We start from the raw sequence: 16,140 nt of genomic DNA, 5'->3' as shown, positions 1-16,140 counted from the left end.
GTGAGTGGGGAGAGTTGTGTGATATGCTGAGGCTTCTTTTTAGTATCCGCATCCACAAACCAACCACACTCTCTTTACTCGAGAATTATGTACATAGTTCCACATCACTTTTCTGCATTCGGGAAAAGGCCCAGAAAGAACTCATGGTCCTTTCCTGCTTTCCCATGCTTCCATTGAGTGCTGTTGCTCACCTGTGCACAGTTTTCGTGGTGGTTGTTGTTACAGAATGGATCTATGACTAAGGGATTTGGTTGTTGTCTACCAGTCTAGGAACAAAGCAGGGGTAAGTGTGGGGATGTTAAAAACTCCTGTGAAAATCTGAAGGGAGCTGTAGAACTCTCTCCAGACACAGGCACATTCACTCAGGCGTGCTTTTTGTAATGAATTTCTAAACACGTTCTTAATCTCTGTGAAGTTAAGGTCTGCGGATCTCAGGGTAGGAAAATCCCAAATTAAAAAACATCTTGTCCCTGGTCCATAACCACCTTGGAGGGTGGCTCTTTTGGGCCTTCGGGTTTATCACAGTGGTGCATGAAGACCCTGGAAATTTGCTTCCTCTTCATTCCACTAGGCTTGGTTTTGTGGAGTGTCTTCTGGCTGAATGACCACAGACTGGCCTGAGCATAGCTTGCCAAGGGAGCAGCAGGAGGAGGCCCCAGACTCCCAGGGACCAGACTCTCCTTCCTTCCTTCTATCCTTCCATCCTTCCATCCTTCCTTCTTTCTTTCTTTCCTTCCTTCCTTCCTTCCTTCCTTCCTTCCTTCCTTCCTTCCTTCCTTCCTGCCTTCTTTCCTTCTCTCTTTCTCTTTCCTTCCTTCCTTCCTTCCTTCCTTTCTTCTTTCCTTCCCTTCCCTTCCTTCCTCCTTCTTCCTTCCTTCCTTCCTTCCTTCCTTCCTTCCTTCCTTCCTTCCTTCCTCCCTCCCTCCCTCCCTTCCTCCCTCCCTCTCTTCCTCCCTCCTCCCTCCTCCCTCCCTTTCTATTTTAGTCGACTTATCATGAAGTTCTCCCTAGAGAGAGAATGATCCTGATAGTTATTTTATGATTCATTATAGTGTTCAATGTAACAACTATTCACTATTATAAATTAATAAACTGACACTATGGCCACACACATTACTTACGGTCAGCCTGATTTCTTAAACCTTTTTAAAAATCAATAGACTTTATGTTTTAGAACAACTTTAGATTTACAGAACACTCAGCAGACAGTATAGAGAGTTCCCATATATCCCTTCTCCCTCTCACACGGTTTCCCATTTATTAACATCTTGCATTAGTGTAGTATATTGGCTGCAATTAAAGAATCCGTATTGATGCATTATTATTAATTAGTGTCCATAGTTTATATTAAGCTTCACTGTTTGTATTGTACAGTTTTATGGGTTTTGACAAATGCATAATGTTATGTGTCCACCAGGTAGTGTGGTAGTCACCAGTGTGACTCAGGTAGTTCTGCCACCCTAAAAACACCCTGCGCTTCATCTATTTATTCTTCCACTGCCTAGCTTCTAGCAACTGCTGATCTTTTTACTGTCTCTATAGTTTTGCCTTTTCCAGAATGTCATTTAGTTTATATCATACAGTATGTAGACTTTTCAGACTGGCTTCTTTTACTTAGCAGTGTGTATTTAAGTTTCCTTCATCTCTTTCTGTGACTTGTCAGCACATTTCTTTTTACTGCTGAATAATATTCCATTGTATGAATGTATTGCAGTTTGTTTAGCTCTTCACCTAATAAAGGACATTTACATTGCTTCTCATTTTTTGAAGATTATGATTAATGCTGCTATGAACGTTTGTGTGCAGGTTGTTGTGGGGACATAAGTTTTCAAGTTAATTGTGTAAATACTTAGGAATGTGATTGCTGGATGAGATGATATGACTATGTTTAGCTTTGTTAGAAACTGCCAAGCTGTCTTCTAAAGTGGCTGTACCATTTTGCATTCCATGAGCAATGAATGAGAGTTCCTATTGCTCCACATTCTCACCAGCGTTTGATATCATTGGTATTTTGAATTTTAGGCATTCTAATAGGTGTGTAGTGGTGTCTCATTGTTTTAATTTGCAATTCTCTAATGACATATGATTTTGAGTATCTTTTCATATGCATCTTTGCCATTTATATCTTTTTGTGAGGTGTTTGTTCACTTTTTAAACATATGGATATCCAATTATTCCAGCTTCATTAATGAAAAGACTATTCCTTCTCTACTGAATTGCCTTTGCACATTTTACAAAAATCACTGCCCACATATACATGTGGATCTATTTCTGTACTTCCTATTCCTTCCCGTTGACCTATTTTTTATCTTTATGCTAATACTGCACTGTCTTGATTTCTGTAGATCTATAATGAGTCTTGAAACCAGAAAGTGTTAGTCTTCCAATTTTGCTCTTCTTTTTAAAGTTGTTTTGGATATTCTAGGTCCTCTTCTTTTCATTTACATCAAAATTTTAGAATTAGCTTGACAGCTTCTACTATAAATCCTGCTAGGATTTGGATTGGGATAGCATCGATTCTACAGAATAGGGGGAAATTGTCATCATACAATATGAAACCTTCCAACCCATAGGTGAGGTATATCTCTCTATTTATTTGGGTTTTCTTTAATTGTTTCAACAATGTTTGTATACTTTAGTACATACAGGTCTTGTATATCTTTTGACTAATGTATCCCACAGTATTTCATATTTTTGATGCTAATGTAATTGGTAGTTTTGGAATTTCATATCATTTGGTCCTAGACATACAACTACTTTTTTCACATATTGATCTTATATACATCTCAAACTAAATTACTTATTAGTTTTAGTAGCTTTTCTGTAGATTCCATTTGCTTTTATATATAGATAATCATATCATAGTGGAATAAAGACAGTATTAATTCTCCCTTTACCATTAGGATAACTTTTGTTGCTTTTTATTGTGTTATTGCACTGGCTAGAATTTTCAGAAATAGAGGTGATAAGAATAGACATCCCTTACTTTTTTCCTGATCTTAGAGAGAAAACAGTCAGTCCTTTACTACTTAGTGTGGTGTTAACATGGATTTTTCATAGGTGTTCTTTGTCAGATTGAGGAAATTCCCCTCTAGTGCTGCTTTACTGAGAGTTGGATTTTTCTGTGTCTGTTGAGATCATAATATGGATTTTTCTTTTTTAATCTGTTAATATGGTGAACACATTGATAGATCTTCAAGTGTTAAATAACCTTGCTTCCCCAGGAAGTGCACTGGTTATGATGTATTATCCTTTTTTGTATTGTTGAATTCTGTTTGCTAAGATTTTGTTTCGAATTTTTGCATTTATATTCATGAGACATAACGATACGTAGTTTTCTTCTCTTGTAATATCTTTTGCTAATTTTGGCATCAGGGCAATGTTTGCTTCATATAATGAGTTCAGAAGTGTTCTTTCCTTTTCAGTTTTCTGGAAGAGTTTGTTTGGAGTTAGTATTATTTCTTTCTTAAATATTTGGTATAATCCACCGGTAAAGCTATCAGGCCTGGGGATTTTTTTTTTTTTTTGGAGGGGAGATTTTAAACTACAAATTCATTTTTAAAGATTGGTATAGGGCTATTCAGGTTATTTCTTTCTTCTTGAGTGAACTTTTATAGCTGTATCTTTCAAGGAATTTGTCCACTTTGTTTAAGTTGTCAATATCATAGGTATAGAGTTGTTAATGATATTCAGTGATTATCCTCTTCATTTCTGTAGAATCTGTAGTGGTGTCACCTTGTTCATTACTAATGTCAGGAGATTATGGCTTCTCTCTCTTTTATTCCTGAGTACTCTGTCCAGAGGTTTACCAATGTTATTGATATTCTTCAAGAAGTAGCTTTGGCTATATTTTCTTTATTTTTATTTTCATTTAAAATTTTGAAAAATTTCTTTGATTCCTTTCTGATCTTTATTTTTTTGGGTTTAATTTGTTATTTTTTCTAGCTTCTTGAGGTGGAAACTGACATCATTGATTTGAGACCTTTCTCTTTATCTAATATTGGCATTGTGCTATAAATTTCCCCCTAAATGGCTGGGCGTGGTGGCTCATGCCTGTAATCCCAGCACTTTGGGAGACTGAGGTGGGCAGATCACGAGGTCAGGAGATTGAGACCATCCGGGCTAACACAGTGAAACCCCGTCTCTACTAAAAAATGGAAAAAATTAACCAGGTGTGGTGGTGGGCACCTGTAGTCCCAGCTACTCAGGAGGCTGAGGCAGGAGAATGGCATGAACCTGGGAGGCAGAGCTTGCAGTGAGCCGAGATCGCCTGTTGCACTCCAGACTGGGTGACAGAGCGAGATTCCGTCTCAAAAAAAAAAAAATTCTCGCTAGATGCTGTTTTTCTTCCCCATTTAATAATGTCTTCTAGAACTACTTCCACATTAATTTATAGAGAACTTCCTAATTCTTTTGTTTTTAAATTTATTTTTTCTGGGCTTTGCTTTAAAAAAATGTTTTCATTTTAAAATGGTTTAAATTTATAGAAAATTTGCAAAGACAATACAGAGAGTTCCTATACACCTACACCCAGTTTTCCCTATTGTAATACTCAGGGTTCTCCAGAGAAACAGAACTAATAGTATGTACATGTCTAGAAAGAGATTTATTATAAGGAAATTGGCTCACACTTACAGAGGCTGAAAAGTCCCCAAATCTGCAGGGTGGGACAGGAGGAAGCAGGAGACTCAGGAGAACCGATGGTGTAGTTCTTCTCCAAAGGGCCAGCAGGCTCAAGACCCAGGAAGAGTCAATGTTTCAGTTTGAGCCCAAAGGCAGGAGAAACCAATGTCCCAGTTCAAGTCCAAAGACCTCTCCTGGAGAAAACTTCTCTTGCTCAGGGGAACATTTTTAAATTTTATTCAGGCTTTCTATTGATTAAATGAGGCCCATCTGCATTACAGAGAGCAGTCTGCTCTACTCAATGGCTGCTGATTTAAATATTCGTCTTATTCAAAGAGATCCCTGCAGAGATGCTCCAAATAATGCTTGATCAAGTATCTGGACACCCTGTGTGGTCCGGCCAAGTTGACACAGAAAATTAATTATCACAGCTATTATTAACATCTTACATTAGGATGGTACATTTGTCACAATGAATGAACCCATATCAACACTTCGTTATTTACTAAAGTACATACCTTAGTCAAATCTCTTTAGTTTTCACTCAAGGTCCTTTTTCTCATCAGGGATCTCATCTAGGATATCATATTACATTTATTCATCAGGCCTCTGTATATTCATCTTGGCTGGGACTTTGACTGATGAGTACTGGTTAGGTTATTTTATAAAATGCCCCTCAATTGGTATTATTCTTATTATTCTTATTCTTATTAATTTTATTTTAGAGACAGAGTCTCCCTCTGTCTCCCAGGCTAGAGTGCAGTGGCCTGATCTTGGCTCACTGCAACCTCTGCCTCCTGGATTCAAGTTGCCTCAGCCTTCCAAGCTGGGATTAAAGGCGCCACCACCACGCCTGGTTAATTTTTGTAGTTTTTGTACTGACGGGGTGTCACCATGTTGGCCAGGCTGGTCTTGAACTCCTGACCTCAAGTGATCCACCCACCTCAGCCTCCCGAAGTGCTGAGATTATAGGTGTGAGCCACCATGCCCAACCTCAGTTGGTATTATCCTGATGTTTTTGTCATGATTAGACTGGGGTTATGAGTTTCCAGGAGGACACTACACAGATAAGTGATATTCTCTTCACATCAAATCAAGGGTACACTGGATCAACATAACTTATCATTGATGATGCTAACCTTGATCACGTGGCTTGAGGTAGTATTTACCACGTTTCTCCACTGTCAAGTTACTCCCCACCTCCCGTTTTAATACTGGACTCTTTAGAAGGAAATCACCAGGTGTGTCTCATACTTAAGAAGTGGGGAGTTATGCTTCTCCCACTTGAGGGCAGACTATTTATACAAATCATTTGGAATTCATCTCAGACGATTTGTCTGTACTCCTTTATTATTTATTTATTTATTTAGCCAGAGTTTCACTCTTGTTGCCCAGGCTGGAGTGCAATGGCACAATCCCGGCTCACTGCAACCTCCACCTCCCGGGTTCAAGCGATTCTCCTGCCCCAGGCTCCCAAGTAGCTGGGATTACAAGTGTGTGCCACCACGCCCAGGTAATGTAATTTTGTGTTTTTAGTAGAGACAGGGTTTCTTCATGTTGGTCAGGCTGGTCTCGAAGTCCTGGCCTCAAGTGATCCACCCACCTCGGCCTCCCAAAGTTCTGGGATTAGAGGCGTGGGCCACCGTGCCTAGCACTTTATTTATCCATTCAATCTTTTATTTGTACCTTTATGAATTCATGGACATTTATTTTATACTTGGGTTACAGTCCAATGTCACTGTATTTTCTTCTCCAATTTTCCCAGCTTGGGTCATTGGGAGCTCTTTCCGTTGGCTCCTGGGTCCCTTTCATGTGTTCTGTTGTTGTAGTGTGTGTGCGTGCATGCATGTGCGTGTGTGTGCATGTGTGTGTTGTTTGTTTTTGAGTTTCTTTACCTTCTGGTACTGTAAGAAGTTCCAGGCTTGTCTTGTGTATTTCCTGTCCCAGTCCTAGAATCAGCCATTTCTCCAAGGAGCCCTGATTCCTTTCTTTGAATGGTGGGATTGGAAACTAAGATCTGGCAGCAGGGAGTGCTCATTGTTCCTGGAGTGTCATTGTTTCTAGGCTCTCCCAGCTGAAAGAATGAGGAAATACATGCATGTGCCTCATTCCTTGTACAACTGCTTATTATTCCATTGTATGTATGTGCCAGAGTTTACTGAGCCAATTTCCTGGGTTCAATAGATGTGTTTTTGCTTGGACATTTTGGTAGTTTCCAATGTCTTGCCATTACAAACAATGCTTCAGTGAATAATCTTGTGCATCCGTATTTCCATATTGTTGGAGGTAAATCTTGGGGTAAATTCCTAGGACTTGCTGAGTCAAAGCCCAGATGCATTAGGTAGATCTTTTGGATATTGCCAAATTCTTTTTCATAGGGGTCACAACAATCATTAATCAGCTATGATTAAGTATCATGGCTGTGATAATTAATTTTCTGTGTTAACTTGGCTGCACCACACAGGGTGCCCAAATACTTCATGAAACATTATTTGGGGTATTTCTGCAGGGATCTCTTTGAATAAGATGAATATTTATATTTGCCTTCCCACTAGCAATGCATGGTAGGAATGTTTGTTTCTCCACAACTTTGTCAACAGAGTGTATTGTCAAGCTTGTAAATTTTTGCCAATCTGATGGGTGAGAAATGGGTTCAGGGACTACACAATTCTCATGGAATTCCAAACTAATAGTTGGCAGCAACGAGCTAAGACAAAGGAATCTGAAAGCTTAGGAATGAAGTAAAGAAAATTCCTCTCCTGGGCTCCATTCTTACAGAGGTTTAAGAATGATACAAATAAAATAAATTTAAAAATTAAATGAAGATAGAAAAGAGAAAAAAGGAACAATACAGAAATAGATCGTTTCAGTTCACACGTTCTCAAGTAGAACTAAGATTCTGAACAATGACTCACAAACCCCAAAGAAAATCTCCTTCTTAATAGATGTATTGCAACTCATGTGGCAGTGTGCAATAACTAATTCTTTGTGGTTACCTGTAACCAAAATCTAACTTCCTCCAAGGCTCTTTCTCGTTCTGTGGCTGGCCACTGAGGTTGTGGCAATGTCGCAGACACCCACGGCTTTTGTTTTACAATTTCTTTGGCATTCCAGGTTATGGTATAACATCTCTAGAAGTTAATCCTCACTGGTCAAACTATATTCTTTCCAGTGCCCAGGTTTTTCAACATGAAACAAAGAATTCAGAGGAATTCTTTCTTCTCCCAGGAGGAAGTCCTCCTAATAAAGACCCAGTTGTATCAAAAGTAGGAAGGAAATATCACTTTAAGTAGCTTTAAGTTGGCACAAAAGAAGAAGCTGCTGGTAAAATAATAGCAGCAGCTGGCATTACATGTTGGTTTGCTTTTTCAAATTCTCCCTGCTGTCTCATTAGAGGATCCCCCTCCTCTATTTCTAGTGAGGTAGGGGGAAGGGCACAATTATCCCATCGTACAGATGAAGAAAGGGTTGATGTGGGTGGAATAGGAGCTTCTGCTCCAGCAAGAGAACTGGGATCCGTGTTCTCATCTGCACTCCGTTTGACTCAGAAATGGAATACAGTTGTTGGAAAAAAAAAAAAAAAAGCCCAGGGGTCGGAAATAGTGTGTGACATCAGCAAGTTGTAGAACTGTTTCAGTCTCAGCTTCTTTGTCCCCCACAGTGGGAGAAAATACAGACTCTAGGACTCTGTAATGGAAGACAAGGCCCATATGTATGGAGACAGGCCCATATGTATGGAGACAGGCCCATATGTATGGAGACAGGTGAGATAATAATCTACCAGGCTATTATTCATTTAATCATCCATTCACTTAATACCTTTTGACTGTCAAAACTAGATTACAAGTTTCTGGACTTGGAGTTGTGGAGAGACCCCCGCTGGCTGTCGTGAAGGCATATCCCCACCCCCCCATCATGCCAAGACCAGCCACACACAAACTTGGTACCACACCCTCCAAATTCCACTCTGGCAGACAGAGAATTGCTCAAGTCATGGGCAAAACTCCCAAATGTCCTATTTTTCAATTCTCTGATTTACCTTGCTGGATTTACCCAGGACTAGGAAGATATTTCTCCATTTCTAAGCTGAATTTTCATGTTTTTAGTTGAATATTATCTTCTCACTCTTTCTGGAGAAAAAGTAAGGTGCTATATATCTTAAAAAGTTTACAATATTTGACCATGAATGAATGGATTGTTGACATACTCTGTGGCAAAGAAAAATGTCAGTTTAATTTGGATAGTAAGGCATTTTGTAGACTACTGGAACCCTAGGATTGAAAAGAGCTTCCACTGTCTCATAGTACCAAGTTCCGCAGGATGCATCTTTTACAAGATCTTAAGATGAGTCTTTGGTGGGTGCCATTGGAAAGATCGAGTGATTATTCAGTAGGTGTATCCACTTAGCAATGAACAAAACTGGACTCATGCATGCAAGGAGAAAACCACTACAGTGCTTCCAAGGTGGGGCATTGAAAAAGAAATGTAGGCAGGGCTCAGTGGCTCACACCTGTAATCCCAGCACTTTGGGAGGCCAAGGCAGGTGGATCACTTGAGGCCAGGAGTTCAAGACCAACCTGGCTAACTGGCAGAACCCCATCTACACTAAAAATACAAAAATTAGCCAGGTACACTGGTGCATGCCTGCATTCCTAGCTACTTGGGAGGCTGGGGCATGAGAATCACCTGAGCCTGCGAAGTGGAGGTTGCAGTGACCCGAGATCATGCCAGTGCACTTCAACCTGGGAGACAGAGTGAGGTTCTGTATTGGAAAACAACAACAAGATAAAAAGAAACATATTGAACTAATGAAGTTTTTATGAGCCTGGAAAGAATGGATTATTAAAAGTCAGAAATAAGATTAAACACATCAGATAGAGAAATTAGCTTCTGAGAAGCAGACAAACTATACTATATAGTTCCATCCATTGGGTAAGAGTGGAGGAGAAACTGAGTTATTTATAAAATGATATTTTGATTTTCACAAAGTCCTCTGTCCATTTAAAGAAAACTAAAAGCAGGAGAATTGGAGAAAATAGGGTAAAAAATTTCAAAAGTTAAATGATGGCTGAAATAAAGTTTTATAGTAGTTTTTAAGCAGTGGAAAAAAATTTGTCATTTCTTAGTTTATAAAAGCAGAAGAGGAATAAACATAAATAATGATGATAAATATAAATCTTCTAAGCGACAATCTGTTAATTATGGATATATATTTAGCCAAGAGGAGAAGAAAAAAACCTGAAAACATAGAAAAGTCATCTTTAAAAGAGTAGCTGAGCCGTGGAAAAGCAGAGAAACAACTAGGAGGTCTCTCTGTAACCCTTCAGTGACTTCAGAGGGGGCAATAATTTTTTGGTATGAAGCATTGTGTAACAGGAAGTTGAAAGAATGCCTACGTTTTCCTCTTTAGACTCAGAATGTAAACAGATTTCTTGCCATCATAAACTGTAGCAACTTCCCTTTGAGAGTCTCCAATTCTGGACCCAAACCTCAAGGAGGCTGACGGGGTCATCCGTTAGGTTAAAGATCGGAGGACAGTGTGTGCGTCTTAGTAACCTGCCATCGTCATTACAACGAACACCGCTCTTGTGCAAACTCAAAGCGGGAGCTCACGTCTGCAGACACAGAGAGGGGAAGAAAGGATCAGAGGGAAGGGAACTTACATGAACCCTGTGGGACGTTTCACCCGGATCACCTCACTTAATCCTTGCCTGTGCCCGGTCGGGTGGCTGTCATTACCTACATCTGGAAGATGTGAGATTTGAGGTTCAGGAGGTTAAAAGATTTGCCCAGGGATGAACAATTAGAAAGTGGCACAACCGGTATTTGAAGCCACAGGGGAGAAAGACAGGATATCTGTCATAGGCTGAATTGCATCCCCCGAAATTCTCATGTTGAAATGCTGTCCTCCAATACCTCAGAAGGTGCCTGTCTTTGAACAAGGAAGGGTGAAAATCACCTGCATTTGGGGAGATTGGGGTTCGCAGGCAGGAGGGGTGACTCCAAGATGGGAGGAGAGGAGAGATGGGGAAAGAGGCGTCCCCAAAGCAGAGCTGGATGTGGGCATGAGGAATTTCCTCTGGTGAAGAAGGAAGGCATTTTGGAATGCTGGGATCTGCTGTCCAATTTGAAGAGTTTCTCATCTGTCTTCAACACCTCTGAGCCTCGTGTTGCTTCAGGGGGCTGGAGGCAGGCTGGTGGGGGAAGGCCTCCAAATCTCAGACAATGCCCAGCAGTGAGACCCAGTAGAAAGCAGCCTGGAGGGCTCAGGACACACGAGGGCCTCCGGCAATACCCTGCAGTCAGGTGACCCTCCACGGCTTCCTATGGGATGGGCTGGGCTTGAGCCACCTCGGATATTAAAGGGACAGATGAGGCCTGGGAGACTGGGGGACTTGGGTCCAGCAGAGCAGAACATTCAGGCTCCACACTGTTTTCATGAGAGACACAGGGGAACCCTGGCTTGGGCTGGGAGGAGGCGGAGGCATTCATGGGAGAACATGTCAAGGAGGGCACTAGCTACAGGAGGAGCAGGGAAGGCATTTCAGGAAGAGGGAAGAGCAGATGCGAAAGGCGTGAGCTGGAAAACTTGGTGAATTTGGGGGACTATGAGAGGGGAGTTGATGGCAGGGAGAGGCCTTGGATGTGGCAGGAGGGGTTGGAAGGGAAGACACAGGAAATATAGCCAGAGCTGGAGCAGGAACTGGGTCCATGGCCAACTTTGTTTCAAGATCAGAGACATTTGAGCAGAATATGCTGATGAAAGCACTGGAGGAGAGAGTGCAGGGAGAAAGGCTGGAGACACAGGAGAAAGGAGACTGGGTGCATGAGCTCAGGAAGGTGGAGGGCTGGTGGGAAGGCCAGTCCCAGAGCACAGACGCCTCCTCCACTGTGACAGGAAAGAAGGGGAAGCAGCAGAGGGGAGATGCAGCGGAGTCTGTGGGTTTGCAGCAGGAAGGTGAAAGAGGTCCCAGCTCCCCAGCTCCTAGTTTCTGTCTTCTCTGTGAAGTAGGAATTGAGGTCATCTGTTGAGAGTGAAAGATGAGGTAGGGAAGATCATCAGAGGTGAGAGGCTCAGGGAAGCCGAGAGACTGGGGGTTGTTGGCGGGGTTGCAGTCAAAGTCCACCAAGCTGATGGCAGCAGTGTGGGAAGGGAGTCATCGAGTCTTTGCTGCTTTCAATCAAATGCCCAGTGGTGCCACTTCCCATCCTCATCTGGCCATGAGCAAGTGGGAGGAAGAGGCTGGAGGGTATTGGGATGGATGTGTCAAGGCAGAGGGGGTGCAAACCCCAGGTCTCAACCCTGAGAGAAGGGGCCTCTGAGACATTAAGCAGCAGCCACGTAGCATGGCTGCAGGGAAACAGTGAGCTCAGGGAGTGATGCCTGCCAGTAAGGGACATGTTGCAGAGGATGTTCTGATGGGAAGTGGAGACCTGGGTCATTCATTCAGCAGGAGTGCAGGATGCAGAGGGAATGGGAGGCTGAGGAGGAAGGACAGATGCAGGTGCCCAAAAAGGGACAAGGAGTCACAGGACACAATAGGATCAGGCTTGGGATGAGGACGATGGGGCTGGGAAGTGGGGGATTCCAGGCTGCTGGAGAAGAGGCAGTACCCTGGGAGGAGCGAGCTGGCTGACGGTACCCTGCTTGGCAGTGGGGGCCAGCAAGGTGCCAGTGAGCACCTGTCCCAGTAGTTGCAGCCTCCCTGAGCTCAGATGGCCAATGTGCATGCCTGACACTCGATATTCATCTTTCCCTTTCACCCCAGGAGCCGGTGGAAGAGAGCAAGGGAGGATACCCAGCGGCTCGCCCCTGCTCAAGTGCTGGGTGGGGAGGGAGGCTGGCTGAGGATGAGGGAGCAGGTCCCGTCTGCTTGTCCTGACTCCTAGGATTGGGCACCAAAGAGCACCAGGGCTGATGTTCCCACCTGCTTCTCCTGACTCCTAGGATCGGGCACCAAGGAGCGCCAGGGGCTGATGTTCTCACCTGCTTCTCCTGACTCCTAGGACTGGGCACCAAGGAGCACCAGGGCTGATGTTCCCCAGGGTTATCTTATCTGCCCATTGGCATCAATGAGCCATAAAGTGGATCTCAGCAATCTCTCTGCTCTGGGCCAGGTGTGCATGGGCCACTTATCCCAAAAGTGTCAGGTGACACTGTTCATCCACAAATGAGGAAAACGAGGCCTGGGCAGGTGGGTCACATGCAAATGGTCCCACAGATAGCCAGAGCTGGTGCAGTTGAGACCCAAGTGCGCTAGGCTGAGAAACACCCTCACCTCTTCTTCCCACACTTACTCCCCTGGGCTCTGCACGGGACTCTCTCTGGCTGCTCCGAAGTCCATGCTTGCTGGGTTCTTGGTTTGCCTTTGCTTTTTCTCTGGCTTGTTTGGGGCATGGTTTAATTTACCCCACAGGCAACATGTGTACTTTCACCTTAGGCTTCGGGTCCACTGGGGGTGATGCTGGGGATAGGCTGGGACTGGCTGGCTTGTTCAACCTTTTGAGATCAGTAGTGAGAGAACAGTGGGCTGGATTCAGGAAGGTGTGATGAAGCTCCCTGGGCTGAATGGAGGAATTGGTTTGGAGAGCCAGCTGTGGCTCTAGGAGAGGCCATCTGACAGTGGATGGGGAGGGGAGGCGGCCACACCAAACCCTGGCCCAGCAACGCAGGGCCAAGCGAGTTGACACCCTGGCCCCTCTCCCTTCCTGCCCTTTGATCTCCAGCCAGGGCCTCCAGCTGGCCAAGCCCATGCTGCCTGCTGGAGCAGACTCAGGGTGGAGATGGGGAGGCTGCATCCACAGGGGCTACTGGAGAATACCAGCACAGGCTTCCAGGCCACTCCATCGATTCAATTATTTTACAGCCTTAATTAGGCTCCGACGTTAATCATGTATTTCATTCTAGCATGCTATAGATTCTTCATCACAGCAGCGTTATGAGTATTATAAATTTAGTACCCATCTGGATAGTTAAGGATTTCATAAAAATCACCCTGTTCTATCCCGAGGGTTCTTTCTTCTGAATTTTTCCCTTCCCACAGCTTGTAACCCTCTAAGCCAGCAGTCCCCCACCTTTTTGGCACCAGGGACCGGTTTCACGGAAGATGGTTTTTCCATGGATGGTAGGGGGACAAGGATGGTTTTTGGAGGAAACCGTTCCACCTCAGATCATCAGGCATCAGTTAGATTCTCCTAAGGAGCGTGCAGCCTAGATCCTCATGTGTGCTGTTCACACAGGGTTTGCGCTCCTATGAGAATCTAATGGCACTGCTGATCTGACAGGAGGTGGAGCTCAGGTGGTAATGCTCGATGACTGCCACTCACCTCCTGCTCCATGACTGCCACTCACCTCCTGCTGTGCAGGTGGAATTAATTTTAATGCTATTTTTATTTAGCTCGATATATTCAACATATCATTTCAACATAAAATCAATATAAAGAATTTATCGGGGAGAGAGTTTACATTCTCTTTTTCATACGAAATCTTTGGGACCTGGTGGGTACGTTACCCTGGCAACACAGCTTGGCTTGAATGTGCCCCCTTCCCAGTGCCCAGCAACCCATGGGGCGAGTGGCTGCTGTGTTGGGCAGCACAGGTTTGGACTCTGTTGCTACCACTCCAATACCCAGGCTACTGTCACAGCGGGGCTCCTTGCCAAGAGTTCCCCTCCCTGACTGCTGCACAAAATAAAAACAAGAGACCCATTTGAGAATGTGCACACTCAGTTTGGTATCTCTGGAAGCCAAGTAGCTGAGCCAGGGTGACAACGAGGACAATTCGGGTTAAGGAATCTCCCTCTTTGAGGGGGAAATGTAGATTAATTCTTTGCAAGCCTACAAGAATTTTCCTTCCTCTTTCTTCAAAGCAAAGGAACAATTGTTCTCCCTGTGGTCCACCGCAGAGGGCGCCTGTGGAGTAGTGATAACTTGTGTGCTTTGGAGTCAGACAGGTCTGGGTTCCAGTTCCAGCTCTGTCATCTCTAGCTGTGTGACCCTGGGCAAGTCACCTGACCTCTCTGAGTTTCAGTACCTTAATCTATAAACCGTGAAAAACATACCTACATTTTATGTGGTTTGTGATAATTTACTGAATTGACATATCTAACCTGCCACACACACACAGTACAAGCTCAGCAGATGGTAGCCACCGTTCTATGTCGATGAGAAGCACGTCAGACAATAAAAAGGGGAAAGTGAATGTTAGACCCAGTACTGGTATCTTCTGAGGATAAGCACAGATCTTCCAGGTCCGAAGGTCAAAAAGATGATGTCAGACAGCCCTGGTGGATGGGGAAAAGTCTTTGGCTTAGAAATGCTGGAGTGATTTGAGAGGGACGGCTCTACACTCGATAAATCATGTCTCATGACAGCTCCAGGGAAGTCTATGGGAACAGTAGCTACTGAGCTCTGTGCCAGATCCGGCGGCTTCTGTATCAGAAAGACATAGTGCAGAGGATGCCACGCGGGAATCAAAAGAGCGAGACTTTCAGGAAGGATGAGTCACAAGCGAGCCGGGCGAACAACAGTCGTCTGTTCCTTGAGACATGACGAGGTGCTGGAATCACGCTGTCCCACCACGCGACGCCTGCTCCTTTCCTGAGCCCATCCTGATTGCCCTGCAGAGCTACCGAATTGTTTTTCTTTTTTAATCACTTGGGTAAGTAGATGCTGTGTGTCCGTTTAAAAAGTAAAGGACAATCAATTGCCTATGGCGGTGGTGGTGTGGGGGAAAATCAAACATGACTTTCAAGGATAAATTAGTTTCCTATGGTTTTAATATAAGAGGTAAAGAAAACATTTATCCCTCTGCTTTTCAAAATAAGAAAAATAGGGATGAAACTTACCAAAGTTACCAAAAAATGACAAATAATGGACTAACTTCTGCAATCCCACCTTATGGTCAAGTAAAGGAGAAAAGGAGGACTATGGGGAGAAAAAAGGCAAAATGTAAAAATATGAAGAGAAATCATACAGATCATCTACAAGAATTCCAACTTGTCCAGCCTCTGTGAGAAAATAGGGTGTTTTGCTTTCCCCATGTGGTGGAAATCCATCTCAGAGTAATTGAATATTCTTTTTTTTTGAGACAAAGTCTTGTTCTGTTGCCCAGGCTGGAATGCAGTGGCGCAATCATGGCTCTCCGTATTCTTGACCTCCCGGACTCAAGGAATCCTCCCACCCCAGCCTCCCAAGTAGCTAGGGCTATAGATACACATGCCCAGCTAATTTTTGCAGAGACAGGGTTTCACCATGTTGCTCAAACTGGTCTCTAACTTCTGGGCTCAAGCAGTCTTCCCACCTTGGCCTCCCAAAGTGCTGGGATTACAGGTGTGAGCCACCACACCCAGCCCAGCATATTCTTTTAAATGTATTCATTGAGCAGACTGAAGAGTTAACTGACCCTGTTGTCAACCTGCATCGCTTCCTCTTTCCTCCTCCCTCACCCGATCTCTTGGCTCTGTTTTCCTCTATGATGGCGTCATTCCCAGGCAGGAGACAGCAGTGCAAGGCTCA

This window comes from Piliocolobus tephrosceles, chromosome 11 (assembly GCF_002776525.5).
Source record: "Piliocolobus tephrosceles isolate RC106 chromosome 11, ASM277652v3, whole genome shotgun sequence".
NCBI lineage: Eukaryota > Metazoa > Chordata > Mammalia > Primates > Cercopithecidae > Piliocolobus > Piliocolobus tephrosceles.
The sequence above is the reverse complement of the archived record's forward strand: the minus strand, read 5'-3'. Positions refer to the sequence as shown.